Raw genomic sequence first — 23,525 nt, forward strand, 5'->3', positions numbered from 1 at the left:
TCCTGGAGGAGTTTTATAATTTTTCATTTTATATTTAGGTCTGTGATTCATTTTAAGTTAATTTTTCTGAAAGGGGTCAAGTTTTTTTTTTTTTGCATGTGGATTTCCAGTTGTTCTAGCACCACTTATTGAAAAGTCTATTGTTCATTGTACTGCCTTTGCTCCTTTGTCAAGGATCAATTGACTTTAGTTATGTGAGTCTATTTATGAAAACTGTTCCTTTGATCTATTTATATATTCTTTTTCTAATGCACACTGTCTTGATGACTGTAGTTTTATAGCAAATCTTGAAGTCACATATAGTGTCAGTTCTCCAACTTTGTTATCCTCCTTCAATATTGTGTTGTCTATTCTGTGTCTTTTACCTTTCCATATAAATTTTAGAATCAGTTTGTAAATATCCACAGAATAACTTGGGGTTTTGATTAAGGTTGTGTTGAATCTATAGAACAAGTTAGGAGAACTGACATCAAGACAATATTGAGTCTTCCTATACATGAACATGGGATATTTCTCTATTTATTTAGTTAATTTCATTCATCAGAGCTTTATAGTTTTCCTCTGATAGACCTTATACATATCTTATTAGATTTATATCTATGTATTTTATTTTTTGGTGCTAATGTAAATAGGATTGAGTGTTTAATTTCAAATTCCATTTATTCATTGCTAGCATAGGAAAGTGATTTACTTTTGTAATAAATTGTGATCTTAAAAGTACTGAAACTCCTTTAGAGAATTTCTCCCCTCCCATGGAATAAACCAAACAGCTTGGAGAGAAGCTGAGTCCCTGTGTCAGCAGTGACCTATCCCCATGGTCATTGTTACCCCATCACTATGTAATTGTGCTGGATTCTTGAGAAACAGAACCATAAAAAGTGGTGTCTGGCACTTATATAATCCCAAAGCTTCAAAGAACTGATTTTTATTCAATGTCTGTTTTGCAAAAGTAGTAAGTGCTGACACATTTTTAAAATACAAAAGGCATAGGAAAAACATTTACTATCTATAATATTAGACTTAATGATAAAATGTTTAAATTTTTTTTCCAAAAAAACTCATTCTTTTTTTCCATATTTCAAAAATTTATTTATCTTAAACTGTATAATGGAATAAAAACGGAAGTTGAAAATGTACCTGTTATGAGGAAGGTATTAGTTCAAATACACACATGGAATCTTGGCAGACTGATTCAGATAACACAGAGCCAAATCTTCAAAATACAACTATAGAAAATAAAGGGAGGGGGCCTTGAAATATCACAATAAATTTACTGAAATATTATAAGCCATAAGAAAATATTTCAAACATATTAACTTCATTTTTTAAAATTTGAATGAAATGGAAAGTTTGGGGGGGGGGAGCTATTACAAACTACCAGTGATGTCAACCTGCTTTTAACAGTAAGTTAAAAAAATTAGTACAGTCTAAAACTTTTGCCCCTTTAAAGCCCACAGAGATAGTTTTACCAGTATTTATCCTAGTTTATTCTTTTTGTACAATTTTTAAACAATTAAAATGTCCAGATGTTAGTAATTTTCTTCTTTCCATGTCTGCAACTGTTCTAAATTTCAGCTGCAGAATCAAAATTCAGAAAGAAACTCTTCCTTGAAAAACATTGGCATATTCTTCATCTTACAAACAATAGACACTTTGCTACATGTATCTCAATAGTGTACAAAAGTTGCTTGCAAGTATTAAAACTTTTTTTTCATCGCTTGGAAACTAAATATTATTGATCTAGGATAAAGGTTTTCTTGCAGGCATCGCAGCTTTTTTCTCAGTGTAGATGGGACTGGTGTTTTCTTTTTCAGACAGATGTCATTTGCTGTGGCTGATGGTGTTTTTGTTTGTTTTGAGAATACCGGGGTTTCTCCATGTTGTTTCTTATTCTCCCATTTCTCTCCAGTTCCCTGTCCGGGCTCTTATATGGGCGAGAAGGGCAGTGTGCCTTTAATGGACGGCCATGCCCGTCTGATAGTGCTAGGACATGTGAAGTCTGCTGGGGGTGGTGGGCTCCCGCACCTCAGCGTCAGGGAGGTACAAGCTGATAGTGTTCTTGAGGAGGTCCCAGCCTGGCAGGGCGCCCTGGAGTACAAGGAAGAGGTAACCACATTGGGGATGGACCTGGCTTTGGACTTGAGACTGAGACCATGGAGCCAAGCGCCATGCCAGGAATGCCAGGAGTGAGTTGGACATGCTGTAGGTGGGCGAGCCGTTCCTGTAGGTCCGTGAGCTGCTCATGGAGTTGTACTCGCAGGGCGCTCAAGTCTAATGGCACCTGGGCTGCATCTGTGCTGCAGGCGCCAAGTGCGCTGGGGCCAGGTGCTGCGGTAGTCCAGCTGGTCCCGTATCACGCTATAACTGCCCTTGCTCCTGCCAATTCTGTGCCAGCAGCTACCCATGCGCTGACTCACAATGGCACTGAGGCCGGCGCCCACGTCGACCCCGCCAGCTATGCTATTGCTGCCAGGACCAGTAGCTCCAGGGTGGCTTGTACTTATCCTTCTTTGTGAGCATTCCAGTTTTCCTTCAGGCGGTATTTATAATCCGGGTGCTCCTTCAAACGCAGCATTCACAGTCACTGGCCTCATCCGTGAATTGGCGCTTCTTCACCTCTGACAAGTTTCCACACACTCCCAGGCATTTGCTGATCTCCAAATTGTACATCTTCGTGTTCTCTTCGGGCATCTTGAGCACTGCCCAAGGAACCACACCACGAAGGCATTCATGGTCTGCTTGACTTGACTCGGTCCGGGGTGTTCTGGTTGCCGCCGCTACCCGGCCCCCTTTCCTCGCCCTCCTCCCTCCTCCCCACTCCAAGTTTGAGGCACTGAGCCTTTAGTGGCTTCAGCTCCAACTCCATCCAGTTGTACGTGCCGGCACTGTGCGCAGACTTGCCGGGACTTTGAGGGGACGGTGGGTGGGGCGGAGGAGGAGGTGGGGAGAGAGGGGTATCAGGAGTTCAGGGCTTCACCAGGAAAATCAGAGGAAGAATAACCTGGGTGAAGAAGAGAGAGACAAACTGGAATTAGGGTCAAGAAAGTGCTTCCCGCCCTGGATGGTGTGGCTCCGTGGTTGAGTGCCGGCCTGGGAATCAATGGGTCACTGGTTTGAGTCCTGGTTTTCTAGTCTAGGGCACATGACTGGGTTGCAGACTGGGTCTCCAGTAGGGGGCGCGCAAGAGGCAACCACACATTGATGTTTTTCTCCCTCTCTTTTTCCCTCCCTTCCCCTCTCGAAAAAATAAATTTAAAAAATATTTTAAAAAGAAAGAGCTTCCCTTCTTTCTCCTGGCCTGTCCTCCGCTGATGATTGCTATTTTTTTGGAAAGGCGAAGCCTGGGGCTCTAACATCTTTCCTTTTCTTTCTCCTCTTCTTTCTCTCAGTCTTAGTCTTAAAAAGGCAGCAAACTTCTTTCCCCCATTTGCAAATAGTCTTCTCTGCCTTAACAACTCCTGATGCTTTTTAAAACAAGTGTTAAAAAAATCCAAAAATTCTCATTCTTTACAGTTGTAAGAAAAAGATCATTACAGAGAAGAAAAGGAGAAGTGAACTAAATTTCAAGTCTAAAGTGAGAAAGTAGGAAAGAATATAGAAAAAAGTTTCCACTAACAGAATAAGTATCCAATCTCTTTCTCTTTGTAATGTCCATCTCTGTCTGTCTGTCTTTCTCCCCCAATGCAGTTATAGGAACATGTGACAATATGAGAAACTACTCTGTCAGTCACTGTGTTAAAACTGGAGATACAGTGGCAATTTAAAACAAAGAATTTTCTACTTCCATGAACCATATAAATCAGGGTAAAATAAATACAAAGAAACAAAAAACCCAGACACAAAACAAATAATGCTCAGCCTCCCACATCTGAAGTTGTGCAGTTAGGAACCTCAAAAACAAAAGTGAATAACAGTCAATCCAGAAACTCACCCAGCAGTCTCTTTCTGCCCTGCCCCCACCTCCCCTTACCCTATTGTTGTGATAACCTCCTAATCTATTGCCCTGTGTCCACACCATTTCCTCTGGCCTGTTCACAGAGTTGCCAAAGTGATCCCTTCAAATGTTAGGCTAACTGTGCCAGTCCTACTTTCCAGCCCCAAAATGTCCATTAGTATCTCATCTATTTATAATAAGTGCAAAGTTTGTGCCCATGTCTCAGAGCCCTTCATGGTCTGACCCAGGCCTCTTTTGACCTCATTCTCATCTTCCTGCTGTCACTCACAGCACTGTAGTCATGCTGGACTCTGCTTCTCCTTAAACCCTCCAGATACTCTCACCCTGAAACTCTGCACTTGGAATGTTCTCCAACCCACAGCATGTTCCTCTGTCACCCCTCAGTGGAATCTTCTGAGAGCCCATCTAAAACAGTGTCTGGTCTCTGTTGTCCATGCTAGCATGACTTCCTGCCTGGACACAAACAGTATTTGTTTGTTGTTGGTGTGCCTTTCCTCAGGAAGCTCAGACACTCCGACTGACACCCCACCAGCCACAGAGCTTCCCTGTCTTCCTCAACTCTTTCTCACTTTTGGGACCTTGGAGGTTGCTGTACCCACCCCTTGAGACCAGGATAGAACATAGAGCCTCCAGTGGGGCCCTGGCCTCTGGGCCTGTTAGTGGCTATCTCTAAGAGTATGTGGAGGAGAACCAGAGACTCCTCACCACATGTGGAGGGGCTATTGGAGAAGACCCCGTTAATAGCCCCTCTGTGAGAAAACACTCTCCTTCTCTCACAACTCTTGTGAGCCATGTGGAACCCATCTGTCAGGGCCAGGGAGGAGTCCACTGTGTTTTGCCAGCTGAGACTGCTGCAACCAGGGATGCCTCTTCTGTTTAGAGTCTAGAGACAAGTTCTGACACTGCCCACTCCTAGTTCTAAGTCATTATTAGCTCCTGGATTTCAAGGGCCTCATAGCAATTATCACAACCTTTCTGTTTATCTGGTCAGTAAATTAGCAAAAACCATGGTGCTCCAAAATTAAGTAGCAATGCTTTGTTTTCCCCCTAGAGAAACACATAAACATTTTAAAACTAAAATGTTTTAGAGAAATGTAAAAGAAAGTGAATTTTAATGCAAAGCTTAAGAAGGACATAATGTCAGAATTAAGGACAGGCCTTTTTAATTGAATAAATTTGATTTTGTGAGAAACCTGTTACATCATCCTTCTTATTCTTATTTGCCCAAGGACCTGGACCCTAACGGCCCTTGGACTGGCATGTGGAAGGCTCTGAGTAGATTGTGCAGCCATCATGGCTAGAAGCTGGCTATCAGTGTGTCCTATGTCATGTTCTTCATTCACTACTCCCAGATTCCCAGTCAGGGTCTTCAGAAGGCATTTGACAGCTGATTGTGGAGTAAAGGACCCTAGGAGGTAGGGAGGAATCAGCAGTGATTCATGAAAGCAGTATGCTTGAGAAGTGTGGACCAGAATGAACTAGGAAAATAGGGCAGTCCCAGGTGGTACACTGGGCTGCAGGGACCCAGCAGTGGGTGGAGCAACAGTCCTAGCTATAGCAACAGTTAGCATGGATTGAACACCACTGTGTATACTCACTGTCCTCTTTATTTCCCACTACAGCATTTTTTCCCCAAATATCCAAATGTCACCATTTTTAATTTTCTTGAAGTGAACCAGATCCAGAATAGACCTATAGGTCTATAGTAACATATCAGAATGATCAAAATGATCAATGTTGTGTCCTGGCTGGTGTGGCTCAGTGGATTGAGTGCTGGCCTGCGAAGCAAGGGGTTGCTAATTCAATTCCCAGTCTAGGGCACATGCCTGGATTGTGGACCAGGTCCCCAGCATGGGGCATGTGAGAGGCAACCACACATTGATGTTTCTCTCCCTCTCTCCCTTCCTCTATAAAAGTAATTATATAAAATCTTTAAAATAAAAAAAAGTGGTTAATGTTGCATTCATTGTTTGGAAACTCCTTTAAACAATTATACTAAGATTGAACTTTTTCAAGATTTCTTTGGATTGCCAAAAATATTTAGAACTGAAATATTCATAAATATTAAAAAACAATTCAGAACTGAATTGTTTAGAATTATCTGAATGCATCAATAATAAATAATAATAGAATTATAACATAGTAAAAAATCTACCTTACTTTGTTACACATAAGGTATAGTTTCTGAAAAATGGGCCTCTTTGTTGAACCACCCACCAGAGATATAACTAGTGCTGGTGTTGGTACCACTTCAAAGAACAGTAATTTCATTTCCTTACAAAGTCATAAGAAATTGCATTAATATTTCAAATACACTAATCCTTGAGGCATTTTATTAATAAAGATAAAATTGTTCTGAATGGAAATATTACCACAAATGTAACTGGATTGGAGGATATAATAAAAATGCTGAGCCCAAGTCTCACTTGCTTCACTCTTTGTTGAGAAAAGTTTATGATTAAATTTAAAAGTTCTAGTAAAAATGTACAATGGCCCCAGGTCTGAAAGAAAGACCATTGTTTTCTCAGAGACTCTTATTTGTTATTCGTTGGCTTTCCAAGGTTCATAGAAAAAGGAGGAGGACTGTTGATTAAATGTTGGTTGAAATTCAACATTTAATCAATATTTCATTTGTCTGGACACAGATGGCATACATAAGTGGTTATTAAAGAATCATAAACAAAGGCACTGCTTGTGGTGGCAGGGACAGGGTTAAGGGAACCAGTGAGCAAAGTGGGTGTTGGGGACCAGGGCAACAGGAACAACAAAAAAGACAGCTCCAGGTCTGAATGGGCAGGGAGGGCATGTGTTTCTGGAGCTCTATCAGAGCTTGCTGTGTTAGAATCCCAACTCCACCATAGTTGTGGCCGTAAAAAAATCCAGCCACTGCCAGGCTGCAAGGCTGTATTCAAGAAGACAGGAGAGGATGGAGAGAAAGTGCCCTGGGCTCTCTCTGCTCCTGCCCTCCTGTTTCCCAACAGCATCTCCCAGTGGCTGATGTGGAGTGGACATTGGATGGCTGAGGGGAGGAGAGAAGAGAATAACTGGTCAAACTTCCTAGAGAAATAACACAGAGTACTGAATGCTGTATATGCTTGTACACTAATCTTCCAGTTACTTTAAAATGCTTCTCACTTAACCAATAAAATTATAGTGTGTATCAGTTAAGAAGGTGCTTAACAACTCCAGTGTGGTCCCACCCCTTAATACAAAGCTTTGACAGTTTTCCTCCATTTATAGTGCTTTTCTGTGTTTAGGTCATTATCAAGGTTTTAAATAATGGTTGAGAGTCAGTGAGAAGAAAAACAAAACAAGGCCCAGAGATTCCACTTCTGGGAATACATCTGAAAAAAACCCAAAACACTAGTATGAAAGAAAATATGCACCTCTATGTTCATTGCAGCATATTTACAATAGTCAAGATTTGGAAGCAGCCCAAATGCCCATCAGTAGATGAGTAAATTTAAAAAGTTGTGGTATATTTACACAATGGAATACTAAGCAGCAGTGAAAAAGAAGGAAATCTTACCTTTTGTGACAGTATGGATGGACCTGGAGATTATTATGCTAAGTGAAATAAGCCAGTCAGAGAAAGACAAATACCATATGATCTCACTTACATGTGGAATCTAAACAACATAAACTAAGGAACAAAATAGAAACAGAAGCATGCATACACGGAACAGACTGACAGCTATTAGAGGGGAGGGGAGTTGGGGAGCTGGGTGAAAAAGGTAAAAAGATTAAGCAAAAAAACAAACAAACAAAACAAAACTGATAGACATAGACAATGGTATGGCTATTGTCAGAGGGAAAGGGGGTTGGTGGAGATATGTGAGGACAAAAGGGAGATAAATGGTGATGCAAAGAGACTTGCCTTTGGGTGGTAAGTGTGCGATGCAGTACACAGCTGATGTGTTATAGACCTGTACACTTGAAACCTATATGGCTTTATTAACCAAATGTCACCCCAATACATTCAATTGAAACAAAATAAAACACAAAGGAGAAAAGGCAGCATCTTATGTAGAGACATGAAAAGTTCATAAAAATGAAATGTCATAAAAAGAAACAAGAAAATTATGCATCAAAAGAAACCAATTGTCTGCCCTGGGCAGGTGACTCCATTGGTTGTAGCATTATCCCATACACCAAAAGGTTGTGGGCTCGATCTCCAGTCAAGGCACATATATGCCTAGATTGAAAGTTCAATCCCTGGTCAGGGAGTATACAGGAGACAACTGATAGATATATCTCTCTCATATCGATGTCTCTCTCTCTCTGCCCGTCTCTCCTTTCCTTTCTCCCTAAAATCAATAAACATACCCTCAGGTGAGAATTAAAAGTAAAAGAAGAAGATGATTCTCTAGCATATAAAAAATTTTAAGTGAGAATTGGTTTTTAACAAAGTCATTGAAGAGAATTTTTAAAAGCAATAAAAAAGAATAAGGAAAAAGAAGGAAAGAAAAACAGATTCTTATTGACAAAGTCACTGGATATAGTAACTAAAACACAGCAAGGGCTTTATAATTCATGTTTGACAAAATTAGGTATTAGCTCAATAAACTGCTTGTTATCGGTGGAATTGTGTCTTCCACAAAAAGATGTTGAAATCCTAATCCAGTACTTAAGAATGTGACTTTATTTAGAAACAGGGTCTAATAGGGACTCAAGAGTTGGAAAATTTTAGTTTAAGGTAAATAGTTATAGCCTAGTAAGTAATGCATATGTTAAAGGTATTGTTTCAGGAGCTGCAGATAAGGCCCACCCACTCCCAGTCCCGGGAGAGAGAACCGACCTCCTGGGGCACTGCTAAAGATTACTGCCTGGGAATAAGTGGAGGCATCAGGTCATTGTGTTCTAGGGAGAGACAGATGACCACCTACCACCTGCCCCTGGGAGTGGCTAACTGCTCAGGGCAAGAATATTGCAGTTTTCAATCTAATTTTCCCTGAATTTCAAAACCCTTCGCCACACTTTGTTTTCTGTTATAAAAAGGCTGGCTTGGCAAGAAAATGTAAGATGGTCTGTTAGGGTATGACTCACCATCTTCTCAGATCACTGGCCATCTGAATAAAGCACCCATAAAGATTCAATCCTTGTCTCTGCTTATTGAGTTCGGTATGTGACAGGCAGCACAAATGCTGGTGTCTTTTCTGGTTTCAGGTTGTTGCAGATGATTAAATTAAAATGAAGTTATTAAGGTAAGCCTTAATTCAATATGACTGTGTCCTTATAAAAGATGAAATGTGGACACAGAGACAGACACCTACACAGGGAGTCCATCTGAATATGAAGGCAGAGATCAGACTGATATATCTACAAGCAAAGGAATTCCACGGATCTCCAACAAACCACAGGAGTTGAGAGAGAGGATGGAACACACTCTTTCTCACAGTCTTTAAAAAGAGTTAACACCAACAACACCTACATCTTGATCTTACAGCCTCCAGAGTTGTGAGACAATGAATTTCCTTTCCTTAAGCCACCCAAACTCTAATGCTTTGTTACAGCAGCCCCAGCAAATGAATACTCTGCCTTTACTGAAAAAAGAGGCACAGCTGGCAGGCAAAATAGCTCTCATTAACCACTGAAATGCTGATAGAGCTGAAATATCTTTTCTGCCATGATACTACCATGGATGGGGTAAGGTTGTCAGACACCCAGGAGAGAAGTGCTCAATCAATAAACACATTATTGGTGAAAGCAGCATCTTCAGCTGGCAGTGCATGCCCAAATGAAAGATGATATGTGAAGAATTAGTTAAGACAGAAGACTAACTTAATTTTAACGCTAAAATCAATCTCTTTAGAACATAGATAATGGTTTGAACTAAGAGTCTGCACCATTTGATCTACTGCATACTGCTTGTAACACAGTATTCTTTTGCAGTAGACATGTCATTATTTCATGCACTCTGTGATCACTAACAGAGTGGGGGGAAGGTGTATCACATAAACCTGTCAAAATGGAGCTAGCTGCTTAGCAGGAAAAGACTTGGTGAAGGTGTAAAAATCTTGCAACTTGCTCTTAGAGATATGGTCAGTCATCACAAATAAAAAATTATATTAGGCCAAGGTACTAGCTTCATGGATCCATTAACAAACAATGGATGGTGAGAAAAACTGTGAATTGAAAGCCTGATAAATTGTCACCTAATGGTTTTGTAAAAGATTATGTATGCTTTTAAAGAGCATACTATTGGTTATTTGGATTACACAGTTTTATTTGTATAACACTATTTTTTATTTATTAAGCAGATGAATGATTTATCACTGGTAAAATACTTGGTAATTAAAATTTGTTACTCAAATTCTGGGAAGACATAAATCCCTTTGATAGTGATTACACACAGAATCAGAGAACACATGGCTTATGGCATTAATGTAACATAGAAATGCACAATTGTCATAATCAAAGCTAAGCATAGGAAGGAAAGATCATCACACTGTAATGTAATCATATTGATGGTGTATAAAATAAAAGAAGCTGACTTTGTTTTATACAGAGCTCTTTAGGACAGTCCAAGATGGTGCAGAGTAGGTGAAAGTTAAGATTTATGTTTTCCTGGGACCAAACTGAAATTACAACTAAAATATAGAATAATCAACCTGAATAACCAACTGAAGGCTTGCTGAAGAGAAGACTTATAACCAAAGACTTAACAGAAGAAGCAACAGTAAGACTAGTAGGAAGTGCAGAGATGTGAAAAGGGCTGTCCCTGATCCCACAGAAGCATCTGAGAATCTGAAAGTTATCTCAGCTTCAAAGATCTCTCCTAAGGAGCATTGAACCTCAGCCCCACTCAGGGATCTCCAACCCAGCATACCAGAGTGGGGAAGAAATGTCCACATAACATTTGGCTGTGGAAGTCAATGGGGATTCTGTCATCCAAGGAGAGAAGAGGATCTGCAAGAAATCCAAACATCCTCTTAAAGTGTCAGCACACAAAATCTCATTCACAGCCACAAACCCTGAGCCCCAGCAGATGGAGGGAGGGTGGCTTTGAGTAGACTAGAGTCATGTGATGAAACACTAGGTTGTTTGCTTCTGAGGAGAGAACTGAAGGGACAACTCTAGGTCCCTGCGCTGAGTCCCTGTCCCACACTTTCCATAGATGCCATCTTTCTTGAGTCAAGCTGTCTCCTCTATGGGGTGTCAGACTGAGAAAATGCAATAGCTCCACTCTCCCAACTCCCTGTCGCCCCACCCTGTGGAGCTCACACCCTGCGGAGAAGTCAGCTGCATGGGGGCCCTGGTGCAGAGGCCCAGGAAGACTCAGGGAGTTTTAGAGACTGAGTTGCTGGGCTTTGATGTGGGAACCATTCCCCTCTTCCAGTGAGCCTGCATAGTGCTGCCATTCCACAAAAGATGCATTATTCTCACCCTCCTGACTCCTGGAAGCCTGCCCTGCCAAGATATGACCCTTGAGTTGTGTGGCTCTAGGGTGGAGGCCATTTTCCTCTCACACAACCCACTGGTGCCACATTTCCTATGCAGAACCCTCCCTTCACATGATCAAATCTTGGTCTGTTTGGGCCTGATGAATTCTGCTGGCCTCACCCTGTATCTCCCTGAGACCCTACCACAACCAAAGATCCATGGGCACCTTGCAGGTGGCAGCTGGCCTTGATGTATCCTGGCTTTTGCTGAGTAGCCTCAGACCCAGCACTGGGACTGACTTTGAATCTGCATCATTCTTCTGAACACCACTCTCCATCCCCTGGTGACTCACTGAGAATCTACCTGACACAACTCGGGTACTAACAGAGGCTCTTCCAGCAACTGAGCCTAATAGGCAGCCAGCAGCTGAAGGCAGGTGGAGGTGGATCTTGGGTGCATTGAACCTTTTGGTGATCTGCCCCCAGGCTTGGTGCAAATGGAAGTTAGCCTTACTGTATACCTTAACCCCTCCCATACATACCCAGGCCCAGTAGAGGCAGCCACAAACTGGATCTCTTTCTGGCTCCAAACAAGTAGCCCAGGGCCAGGCCCAGGCAGCATCTGTCAGAAACCTACACTAGAGTCCTTCCTGAAAGGCCCCAGAACCAGCACACCTGGTAGCAGCCTGAAGAAACTTCAGACCAGGATCTAATTAGCTGCGTAAGTAATACACAAAGGAAACTCAGGAGGCACAATACCCTGCTGGGGAGAATTCCGTTTCTTATGCTCAGTACCCACAACAGCAGCTCATCTCACAGTCAATAAGCCTGGGAATTAATCCCACACACAAAAGGGCAAACATCTACAAAGACTCAAATATAATAGGAGGGCTAACAAAACCCACCCAAGGGACATTCTTGCAGCATCATGCTCAAGTGATAAAGGAGACTACTGCTGAGCCCCAGAAAACACCTACTACATAAACCTACTGTACCAAGACTGAAAAACACAGCAAATCTACCTGATACACAGAAACAAATACAGAGAATTAACCAAAACAGGAAGACCAAGAAATAGGCCTCAAATTAAAAGAAAATTAAAAAAATGAGAAATGCTCATAACAAGAACTGAATGAAATGGAAACAAGCAATCTACCGGGAAGAGAGTTCAAAATAATAGTTGTAAAGATGCTCAGAGATCTTAAGGAAAAAATTCATGAACTTGGTGATAATATAAACAGAGATAATAAGCATAAAAGAGTACACAGAAATCATTAAAAAGGAACCAGTTTGAAATGAATAATACAATACCCAAAATAAAGAATACACTAGAGAGAATCAATATTAGATTTGATGAATCAGAAAATTGAAGCAATGATTTGGAAAGCAAGATAGCAGAAGACAATCAAAACACCAGAAAGAAAAGTGTTTTTTTTTTTTTTTTAATGAGGATAGTCTAAGGGACTTCTGGGACAATGTAAATCATAAAAACATCTGCTCATAGGGGTACTAGAAATAGAAAACAGAATTTAAAAATTTAGGACACTTGAAGGAAACTTTGGGAAAAAATGAAGCATAACAACATTCACATCATAGGTGTACCAGAAGGAGAAACAGAGAACAAGGGATTGGGAACCTATTTGAAGAAATAATGACTGAAAATTTCCCAAACCTGGTGGACAAAAAGAAAAAACAACAACAAAGCACAAATACAGGAAGTGAAAAAGATCTTGAGAAGGATGAACACAAAGATGCTCACACCAAGCCACATCATAACTAAAATGCCAAAGGTTAAAGACAAAGAGAAAACCTTAAAAGCAGCAAGAGAAAGACAATTACCTCAGAGGAGTCTATATAAGACTGTAAGCTGATTTCTTTTTTTAATTTTTATTTTTTACTAAATACTTTTGAATTTTCATGTTGTTCAAGTACAGTTATCTGCCCTTTCCCCCCACCCCTCCACACCACCCCTGGTATCCCCACCTCCCTCCCCTGTTTCCACCCACCCTTGTTTTTGTCCATATGTCCTTTATAGTTGTTCCTGTAAACCCTTCACCCTTTCCCCCCCATTATCCTCACCCATCTCCCCTCTGGTTACTGTCAGTTTGTTGTTAATTTCAGTGTCTCTGGTTATATTTTGCTTGCTTGTTTGTTTTGTTGATTAGGTTCCAGTTAAAGGTGAGATTATATGGTATTTGTCTTTCACTGCCTGGTTTATTTCACTTAGCATAATACTCTCCAGTTCCATCCATGCTGTCCCAAAGGGTAGGAGGTCCTTCTTTCTTTCTGCTGCATAGAATTCCATTGTGTAAATGTATCATAGTTTAACAGAAACATTTTAGGCCAGAAGAGATTGGCACAATATATTTAAAGTGATCAAAAGCAAGGACCTACAACCAAGACTACTTTACCCAGTAAAGCTATCATTTAAAATTGAAGGAGAAATGAAGAGTTTCTCAGATCAGAAAAAAGCTAAAGGAGTTCATTATCACCAAACAAGTAATACAAGAAATGTCAAAGGGACTCTTTAAGAAAAATAAAAAATGGGGAGGGCAGTGGTGGGAACATAGTTACAAAGAATACAATTGAAATAGCTCATACCTATAAATAATCACTTAAAATGTGAATAGACCAAAAGTGCCAGTAAAAAGACATAGGAAAGCTGAATGGAGAAGGAAAAGACCCATATTTTTTTAGATCAACCTCAGAAGAAAAGACACACACAGAGTAAAAACTAAAGGGATGAAAAAAGATAGTTTATGCAAATGGAAACAATAGAGCTGGGGTAGTAATACTTATATGCAAAAAATGGACTTTAACACAATGGCTATAAGAGACTAATTAGGACATTACATAACTTGATAAAATAATATAACCTTTGTAAACATTTTTTTCATCCAACATAGGAGCACCTAAATATATAAAGCCAATCTTGATGGACATAAAGGAAGAGATCAACAGTAATGCAGTCATAGTAGATTTTAACACCCCATTGAGATCAATGGGTACATCTTTCAGACAAAAACAACAACAACAAGGAAGTGGCAGCCTTAAATGATGCACTAGATCAGATGAATTTGTATAATTGGTATTTTCAGAGAATTTCACCCCAAAGCAGAATATACATTCTTTTCAAGGGTACATGGAACAATTTCTAGGATAAACCACATGGCAGGACACAAGAAAGTCCCAATACATTTACAAAGATTAAAATCATGTCAAGATCTTGCTGACCACATTGGAATAAAACTGGAAATTAATTAAAAGAAAAAACTGAAAATCACATGGAGAAGTGGAGGTTAAATAACATGTTACTAAGCAATGAATGGGTCAACAATAAGATCCAGGAAGAAATCAATAACTACCTTGAGACAAATGAAAATGAAAACACAGCAACTGATAATCTATAGGACACAATTAAAGCAGTCTTAACAGGAAGAAAATTCATAGCATCACAAGTAACTCAAAAAACAAACAAAAAATCTCAAACATTTAAACCTTATTCCTAAAAGAACTTAAAAAATTACCACAAAAAAAGCCCAAAGTGAGAAGGAAAATAATAAAGTTCAAAGAGGAAATAAACAAAATAGAATCCAAGTAAACAATACAAATGATCAGTGAAACAAAGAACTGGTTCTTTGAAAGATAAAAAAAAAGATTGATAAACCTATAAGCAGGCTCATCAAGAAAAAAAGGGAGACCCAAATTAATAAAATCAGAAATGGAAGAGGAGAAGTAAAATCTGACACCACAGAAATACAAAGGATTGTAAGAAAATATTTTGAACAACTATATGCCAGCAAATTGGACAATCTAGAACAAATATAAATTCCTATAACATAAAAGTTTCCAAAACTGAATTAAAAAGAAACAAAAAATCTGAACACACTGATTCCAACTAATAATACTGAAACAGTAATAAAAAAACTTCCAAGCAACAACATCAGGGACTAGTGGCTTCACAGATGAATTTTACCAAACATTAAATGAAGAGTTAATATCTATTCTTCTCAAACTATTCCAAAATACTCATGAAAAGGGAAAACTTCCAAGCTCATTTTATGAGTCCAGCTTTATTCTAATTCTAGAACCAGAGAAAGACCTTACAAAGAAAGAAAAATTAAAAGCCAATATCCCTGATGAACATAGATGCAAAAATCCTCAACAAAATATTAGCAAACTGAATTTAGAAATACCTTTAAAAAGATCATATTTGATAAAGTGGAATTTATTCTGGGATGCAAGTTTGGTATAATAAATTAATGTGATACACCATATAAACAAAAGGAAAAATAAAAATCATATGATCATATCAAGAGATGCATACAGCATTTGACAATTTAGCACCCATTTATGATCAAAACTTAGCAAAGTAGGACTAGAGAAAACATATCTCAACATAAGAAAGCCATATATGACAAACCCACAGCTAATATCATAATCAATGGAGAAAAACTAAAAGTGTTTTTCTTAAGATAAAGACAGGGATGAGTAAGACAGACATGTAGACTTTCACCACTCTTATTAAAAAATAGTACTGGTAGTCTTAGCCACAGTAATCAGACAAGAAGAAGAAATGAAAGTCATCCAAATTGGAAGTGAAGAAATAAAACTGTCATTACTTTCAGATGATGTGATACTGTACATAGAGAAACCTAAAGATTCCATCAAAAAACTACTAGCACTGATAAATGAATTCAGTTAGGTACCAGGACACAAAATAAATATTCAGAAATTGGATGCAAATATATACACCAATAATAAACTATCAGAAATGGAAACTAAAATAAAAATCTTATTTGCAATTGCATAAAAAATATAAAGTGTCTAGGAATAAATTTAACCAAGGAGGTAAAAGATCCTGTTCTTAGAAAATTGTAAGATACTGAAGAAAGAAATTGAAGAAAGCACAACAAATGGAAGCATATACCATGCTCATAGAGAGCAAGAATTAACATAATTAAAATACTCATACTACCCAAAACAATTCATAGATTGAACATAATTCCTATAAAAATACTAATGGCATATTTCACAGAATTAGAACAAAATACTAAAAATTTATATGGAGCCACAAAAGACCCTGAATAGCCACAGCAATCTTGAGAAGGAATAACAAATTTGGAAGTATCATGCTGCCAGATATCAAAATATACTACAAGGCCATTTAATAAAAACAGCCAGGTACTAACATAAGAACAGGCATAATGATCAATGAACAGAATAGAGAGACTAGAAAGAAACCCACACTTATGTGCACAATCAATATTTGACAAAGGAGGCAAGAATATATAATGGGTTAAAGACAGTTTGTTCAATAACTCAACATTTGACAGACACATGCAAGAAAATGAAACTCTTATCACTTTCTTATACCATGTACTAAAATAAACTCAAAATGGATTCAAGACTTAAATGTAAGGCCTGAAACCATAAAACTTTTAGAATAAAACATGGACAGTGAAATCTCTGACCTTTCTCTAAGTAATATTTTTGCTGACCTATTTCCTTGAGCAATGAAGACAAAAGAAAAAAATAAACTAATGGGACCACATCCAACTAAATGTGTTTGCAAAGAACAGGAAAAACATCAACAAAATGAAAAGAAAACCTACAGAATGGGAGAATATACTTCCCAGTTACATATCTGATAAGAAGATAATATCCAAAATTTATCGAGAACTCATACAAGCTTTCGACTTTCAGCTTAGAGGAGCCACAGGTGCAGTTGTCCTGCATCCAGGTTCATCTGACACCAGTCGCCTCCACCGTGCCGCCAAAGTTCAACGCCAATGAGATCAAAGTCATACACCTGAGGTACACCAGCAGGGAAGTTGGAGCCAAGATTGGCCCCCTGGGACTGTCTCCAAAAAAGGTTGGTGATGACATCACCAAAGCAACTGGTGATGGGAAGAGTCTGAGGATTACAGTGAAACTGACCATTGAGAACAGGCAGGCCCAGTTTAAGGGAGTGATTTCTGCCTTTGTCCTAATCATTAAAGCCCCCAAAGATCTACCACAAGACAGAAAGAAGCAAAAAAAAAAAACATTAAGCACAGTGGAAATACCACTTTTGATGAGATTGTCAACATTCCACGACAACGCAGCATTGATCTTTAGCTAGAGAATCCTTTGGAACTGTTAAAGAGATTCTGGGTATTGCCCAGTCTGTGGGCTGCAGTGTCAATGGCCACTACCCTCATGACATCATGGATGACATCAACAGTGGTGCAGTGGAATGCCCAACTAATTAAGAACCACAAAGGAAAATATTTTAATTAAAGATCATTTGGGGATTTTAAAAAAGATCATTTGACAACTAAGGCAGGGAGGGGAACTCATACAACTCAACACAAAGAAAATAAACAATCCAATTTTAAAAAATGGGCAGAGGACCTGAATGGACACAACTCCAACAAGGACATACACGTGGACCATAGACATATGAAAAGAGGCTCAACGTCACTAATCATTACAGAAGTGCAAATTTAAACCACAATGATATATCACTTGACACCTGTTGGAATGGCCATTATCAATAAGTTAAAGATGTGGGGAAAAGGGAAGTCTTGTGCACTCTTGGTGAGAATGCAGGCTGTGCATGGAAAAATAATATGTGGGAACCTCAAAAATTTACAATGTTACTGCCTTATGACCCATCAATTTTTTTATTTCTGGATATTCATCCAAAGAAATCAAAAACACTAATTCAAAAGAATGCATGCATTCATATGTTCATCGCAGCATTATTTACAACAGCCAAAACGTGGAAGCAACCCAAGTGCCCATCAATAGACAAGTGGATAAAAAAGTTGTGGTACATATATACAATGGAATATTACTTGTTCATAAAAAAGTAAAATCTTACCATTTGAGACAGCATGGATGGACCTACAGGGTATTGTGCTCATGAAATAAGCCAGTCAGAGAAAGACAAATACCATATATTTCATTTATATGTAGAATTTAAAGAACAAAGTAAATAATCAAACGAAATAGAAACAGACTCATTGACATAGATACTGCACTGGTAATCACAATCACCATGAGGGAGGTGGTTGGAGGGACAGGGTGAAAGATGTGAATGGATGAAGAAGTACAAATTGGTGGTTACAGGGGTATAAAGTACAGCATAGGAAATACAGTCAATAATATTGCGATAACTGTATGGTGCCCAGTGGATATGGAAATATCAGAGGGAACACTTTGTAAAGTACCGGGATATGATAGTCTAATCACTACAAAATAATACTGAGAGTAAACTGTATTGAAAATTTTTTAAATAAATAAATTTAAAATAGTAAATAAAAAAATAAATAAAACAGCTATTTAAAGAGATGACTTTTGTTATGGTTAATCCTTACATGCAGAAGCACTTGGTTGGAAGCAATGCCTCAGAAATTATCAGTCATGTAACTTTGGGCATGATAATTAAAAACACACTCAGTTTTAGTTACTTCCTCTAGTAAATTTAGGAGAATATCCAACATATATATATAAATATGTCATCATGACAGCAAAAAAAAAATATAGCCATAATGAAAGTAGAAAATAGTGTCAATCAGTAAGTTATATATATATATATGCTATCTCAAAAATAATCAAGAATATTCAAACTAAAACCATGTGATATAATTTTTTATTCAGAAAATGAGCAAGATTTTAAAAGTCAGATAATAGCAGGATTTAATTTGGATATTAGAGAAACTTTCACACACTACCCCTTTGGAAGTCAATTAAGCAATATATTGAAATTGAAAATGTGCATATCTTACGCTCTAGAAATTGCATTTCTAAATATCTACTCCAGAAAAATTATTTTTCTTAAATGAGATATGACAATATGTACACCTTTGTGCGCATGGCGTGGGCCCAGCTCCCACTCAGAGATGCACAGGACCCACGCCCATGGATAGGTTCTCCTGTGGGGAATCAGGCCTGCAATGTACCTAGGCCGCTATGAGTCTTGCTTTTTGCTAAAACTCCCTCACCCTGAATTGAGGACATTTACTGCAAAGCAACTTCCTAAAAACCATGCCAAACCTTCCAAGGATGAATGTAACCAGTTCAACTACTTTTGCCTTTTTATTTGCAAATATCCCTCTTCTGTTATGTGATTAGCAACATTAGCTCCTTTGTCTTATGTAAAAGGTAACTACCTAAAGTGAACCTGTGCATAGTAAATGAGGACCATCATGTAATGGGTGGAGAAATCTAATAAAGGCCTGTCATGGTGGGGGCCACGCGCTTTCACTCCCCTTGAGAGAAAAGCCATGCTGTCCCTTTTCTTCCACCAGACTCGGTAGTCAGTGTGAATGTCTCATTTCATCCATAATGACGCGGACACTGCGGGCCGGTGTCTGCATCACTTTGTGAAAGTATTAATTTTATAGTGTTGTGGAAAAGTCACTCACATGCGGGAAGATGAGGAAGCACAAACTTTATTACCCGGGGACCCAGGGGGGGTTAAATCCCGAATCCTGAGCAACCGGGCTCATCACAGTTTCCTTTAAATACTTGTTACAAGGCAAAAAGGGGCAGGGGGATTCATCTGCCACAGCAAGGGAACATACAGAGGCAGAATAGAAAGGAAGGTCAGCATTTGGCCTTGGGATAATGTTACCTAGTAACGTCTGCTAGCCCGCTCCTTACCTAAAAATAACTTTTACTCAGCTTTTGTCCCCACAAATCTTGCAGGTGTTACAGAGAGCAGAGAGCACTTGTTTATCAAAGAAACTACAGAACATAGAAACCTTTATGAGACTTTCCTTTCCTGCCACAATAGTAATGCAACAAATGAAACACTAAACACCCAGGAAGTATTAAAAGAAATTTCCAGACTTAGAAAATGGTGGCGTGGTAGGAGGGAGCAGATTCCACTTCCCCTACACACAGGAGAAAAACCTAGCCAATCAGCAGAGGAACAGAACAAACAGCCAACAATATCACGACATACATGAAAACTGGAGATCAAAAATTGTAGCAGACACTGAAAAAACAGATGGTAAGGAGAGTGCTTCAGGATTATAAGGGCCCAGGGATCAGCACTGGGATCAGCACAGGGATCAGGTTGCAGTCCTAGGCCTGGCACTTCCGGCATTGTATCAACCGCTGCCTTCCCAGCCAAACAAGGATTGAGCAGCATCGAGGGAGGCCTGGTTGCTTGAAGGCACAGAGAGGGGAGTGAGGACTGAGTGGCAATCACACAGGGGGTGTGAGCACCCACACATAGCCCTGGGAAGAGTGTGCACTGGAGCCTGTGAGACAAAGGGTGGCCTGGCCATGCGCTGCACCAGCACCCGCAACCTGGAGAAAGTGTGGTTCTGTGGAAGACCCAGAGCCCACAGCCGTGAACAAGGAAAAGGCACGGGCGCTCCTCAGGATCCCCAGTGCCCACGCCCGTGAACTCGGCAGAAGTGTGTGCCCCTCAGGATCTTCAGAGCTCACACCGTGAACCTGGAAAAGGCACGGGTGCTCCGCAGGATCTCCAGAGCACAGAACCGTGAACACGGGTAAGGCGAGCGCACTATGCACTCAGCACTCTGCAGGATCCAGGGAGCCAACAGCGGTGAGCTCTGGAGAGCATCCTTAGGAGGACTCAGATCCCATACCCAGGGCCCTGTGGAGAGGCACCAGACTGGCTCTTGGGAGAACATGGAGCTAGCCCTGGGGACAGTACTCAAGAGGCTGACTGAGTGCTGAATGGGAAGGGAGAAAAGAGATACCAACCTCCACTCAACCTGCTGAAGCCAATAAGACCAGAAAAAATGGTTTGGCCAGTTGGAAACCAACAAGAGGTTTTTTTGTTATTTTGTCTTTTTTTAAGTAACATTTTATTTTTTAATTCTTATTATTTTTATACCTCTCAATTCCTTTTCTTTCTTTCTTTCTTTCTTTTTCTTTCTTTCTTTCTTTCTTTTTGTGTGATTCCTTCTTCCTTTCTTTCCAATTTATCTCTTCTTCCTTCCATCTTCTGCTATTTTTCCTTCTTTTATTTTTTTTTGAACTGGCAAGTTATTGCATATTTGTATTATCATTTTTTCATTATTCTTACATTTTTTATTTTAATAGTATCTTGGTATCCATCTTCTTTCTGCATAGGCTTCTTTGCTTGGCTGGTTATATTGTATCATTTGACAGGTTTCCCTAATTATCTCAGTCACCGTGTGTTGATAATTTACTGTCCTTCATTTGTGTTCCATTAGTACACTACTCAAGGTTCTATACTTCCTATTCTTGTTATCTAGATCTCATAGATTCTATCATATAATTGTTGCTCTAATACTACTGTAAATAATAGCTATTCCTCACAATTGTAAATACCACACAACACCCCTCCTAGATCTTAGCCCACTTCATGGTTTCCCAAACTCTATTACTGCAGTGGTTAACTCTATTCTCTCACACACTACACCTATTTAATATTCTTAACTCACACCGTACCTCAGAATCCGACCTCCCACAACCTCATTGCTTTCTAGATCCAACTCTCAATTCTTTCCTCCCTGATAAGAGCCTTATCTTCTTTCCATCATTTCTAAAAAGTGGCTAGAGAGGTGGAAGATCACAGTTAACACTATACGTAGCCAAAGGATATCCCATCTCTTCTCTACTGGCTACTACTGTAAATACCATAGAATACTCTCTTGCTGTCCTAAACCACTTTGTCTTACTCCTCCAACTGATCACAAAAAAAGTGTAGGGGGAAGCTGTGAACACCAGGATACACAAAGGAGAGTGTACTACTGAATCTCACAGGTATTCTACCACAGAAGTTCACACCATAAACCCAGGGAACCAGAACAGATCAATTTAAGAAACAGAGGCTAACAAGAAGAGTCCCACGAACAATGAGAAGACAAAGAAACAATCCCCAAATGAAGGGAAAGGAGGAAACCTCAGAAAGAATGATAAATGAAATAGAGGCAACTCAACTATCAGATATGGAGTTCAAAACAATGATTATTAGGAAGCTCAATGAACTCACAATGATCTACCAGAAACTACAGGGAAGCTACAATGATCTCAATGCAAACTATATCAACATGAAAGAGGAAATAGAAAGTATTAACAAGGGCCAAGAGGAAATGAAGAATACAATTTCTCAACTGAAGAACAAAGCAGAAGGAATCAAAAGCAGGATCTATGAAGCAGAAGACTGGACTAGTGAATTAGAGGACAAAGTAGGAAAAAACACCCAGAAAGAGCAAGAAAAGGAAAAGAGGCTCAGAAAGAATGAAGAGGGATTAGGAGAAATGCAAGACAATATGAAACGTAATAATATCCGTATCATAGGGATACCAGAAGGAGAAGAAGAAGAGCAAGGGATAGAAAACCTATTTGAAACAGTAATGATGGAAAACTTTCCTAATTTGATGAGAGAAAAAGTCACACAAATCCAGGAAACACAGAGTCCCAATCAAGAGGAACCCAAAGAGGCCCACCTCAAGACACATCATAATTAAAAGGGCAAAATTTCAAGACAAAGAGAGAATATTAAAGGCAGCAAGGGAGTAACAGGAAGTAACATACAAGGGAGCCCCAATAAGGCTAACAGTTGACTTCTCAGTGGAAACACTCCAAGCCAGAAGAGAATGGCAAGAAATATTCCAAGTAATGAGAACCAGAGGTCTCCATCAAAGCTACCTTACCCAGCAAGGCTCTCAATCAAGATAGAAGGCCAAATAAGAAGCTTCCCAGACAAAAGAAGCCTCAAAGAATACACCTCCACCAAACCAGCTCTGCAAGAGATGCTAGAGGGAATGCTTTAAGGAAAGGAAGGAAAAGAGAGAGACAGAAAGGAACACAGGTACATAAATGGCAATGAATAAGTACCTATCAATAACCTTAAATGTAAATGGGAGAAATGCTCCAACCAAAAGACATAGAATAGCTGAATGGATAAGAAAGCATGACCCACATATATGCTGCGTATAAGAGACCTACCTCAGGATGAAAGACCTAAACAGAATGAGAGTGAAGGGCTGGAAACAAATTTTCCAAGCAAATGGACAGGGAAAAAAAGCAGAGGTAGCACTACTCATGTCAGACAAAATAGACTTCAAAAAAAGGGCCAATAAGAGAGACCCAGAAGGTCACTTCATAGTACTCAAGGGAAGAATCCACCAAGAAGACATAAATATTGTAAATATATATGCACCCAACATAGGAGCACCCAAATACATAAA

At 39.4% G+C, this 23,525-nt stretch overlaps 2 pseudogenes; one reads left to right on the top strand and one right to left on the bottom strand.

The window, feature by feature from the left end:
* Window positions 1-1,953: 1,953 nt before the first annotated feature.
* LOC123815556 lies at window positions 1,954-2,866 on the bottom strand (annotated as a pseudogene).
* Window positions 2,867-11,201: 8,335 nt separating this feature from the next.
* On the top strand, window positions 11,202-17,591 carry LOC123815557 (annotated as a pseudogene).
* Window positions 17,592-23,525: the final 5,934 nt, after the last annotated feature.

Source organism: Phyllostomus hastatus, unplaced genomic scaffold (assembly GCF_019186645.2).
Source record: "Phyllostomus hastatus isolate PE091 unplaced genomic scaffold, TTU_PhHast_1.1 phas_contig_195, whole genome shotgun sequence".
In the NCBI taxonomy this organism is placed as follows: domain Eukaryota; kingdom Metazoa; phylum Chordata; class Mammalia; order Chiroptera; family Phyllostomidae; genus Phyllostomus; species Phyllostomus hastatus.